Source organism: Gavialis gangeticus, unplaced genomic scaffold, assembly GCF_001723915.1.
Source record: "Gavialis gangeticus isolate Ggan-Ray unplaced genomic scaffold, GavGan_comp1, whole genome shotgun sequence".
Classification (NCBI taxonomy): domain Eukaryota; kingdom Metazoa; phylum Chordata; order Crocodylia; family Gavialidae; genus Gavialis; species Gavialis gangeticus.
In genome coordinates, this window is record NW_017728997.1 from 47,303,366 (window position 1) to 47,305,110 (window position 1,745).

The following is a 1,745-nucleotide window of genomic DNA, read 5'->3' on the forward strand; positions in this document are numbered from 1 at the left end:
GTCGTGCATCCACAGGTGCATCTCAAGCAGGACCAAGGTGATCCTCCCCCTCTATGCGACACTGGTCAGGCCGCAGCTGGAGTACTGTGTCCAGTTCTGGGCCCCACACTTCGGGAGGGATGTGGACAGCATTGAGAGGGTCCAGAGGAGGGCCACTTACATGATCCAGGGACAGCAGGGCTGGTCCTATGAAGAGAGGCTATGGGACCTGAACCTGTTCAGCCTTCGCAAGAGAAAGCTGAGGGGGGACCTGGTGGCTGTCTATAAACTCACTAGCAGGGACCAGCAGGGTTTGGGAGAGACCTTGTTCCCCCGAGCGCCCCCCTGGGTAACAAGGAATAACTGCCACAAGTTGTTAGAGAGGAGGTTTAGACTAGACATCCGAAGGCACTACTTCACAGTCAGGGCGGCTAGGATCTGGAACCAACTTCCAAGGGAAGTGGTGCTGGCTCCTACCCTGGGGGTCTTTAAGAGGAGGCTTGATGACTACCTGGCTGGGGTCATTTGAACCCGGTTTTCTCTCCTGCCCAGGGCAGGGGGTCAGACCTGATGATCTACAAGGTGCCTTCTGACCCTACTTCTATGAATCTATGAAAAGGCTATCGCATTGGATTCAAAGGCAGGCAGCATTGATGGTACTTCTCCAATGACTTGAGATTTGCCCTGTATAACATTCATGTCTCCCTGGGTGCCCTTTCTTTGGCACCCTCCTCATTATCACCAAGCCCTGCAGCCAGCCAACTTCCACCACCCCCCGCCCCTCAAGTCAGTGGCACTGACCCAGGCAGAGGCAGGTGGGCAGGGCCTCAGGGAGCAGTCTGGACAGGCAGGTAATGCTGCTGCTGTCTGGGAGCAAGGCGGGTGGACTGAACTAGGTGCCATCCTATCTGCATGTGCCTGACCCAGCTTCTCCTGAGCAGCGGCTGGAGGCAGGGATTTTGTTGGGCTGAGCACTATTCCTCCTGTCTGGGGTGGAGATCGACTAGGGGGGTGTGGGGGAGAGTGCTGCTGTGACTGCAAGCTGCTCACACATGCATATGTATGTGTGTGACTAACAAGGAGCCTGGGGCTCTCTTTTCCTTTAAGAAAGAAGCAGCCCAATGAGGGGACGCTGCAGCCAGGCAGGGCACAGCAGCTACAGGTCACTGTGGCAACAGGGCAATGAGGCATTCAGCAGGCACCTGCAGGCAACCCAGGCAGTCTGCTGAACAAGGGGGCAGGGCCCTGGGAGGCATATAAGCCCAGGGCTTCAGCTGGCAAGCTAGTTTAGCCCTTCAAGTTGCAGTCAGGAACTCCTGCCCAGGAGAGCTACCTAGGGATAGACCAACTACTTGTGGGAACAGTGAAGCTTGGGGAGCTCACAAGGAGCCCAGGGCTGGGAGATATGCTGGCAGAAGGGGTGAGAGAAGCTTTTCCCTTTTAAAGGGGCAGAGGGCTGCTTCACCTTTATGTTTATATTGTAGCCCAGAGGCTTAGTGTTTGTGTTGGTGCTATACTGGTGGTTTGGGTTGGGACTGTAGGAGTGGTATATGGAGGTCTCATTGCTGCCCATGGGCAGGGGGCAGGCTCAAGGATCAAGCAAATGCTGAGCCCAGAGTGGGCAGAGAGTGAGACCACAGAGCCTGACAGGTGCCCAAGAGGATATCATAGACATTAGGGCAGGAAGGGACCTCAGAAGATCATTGAGTCCAGCCCCCCGCCCAAAGTGCAGGAAGTCAGCTGGGGTCATAGGATCCCAGCAAGAT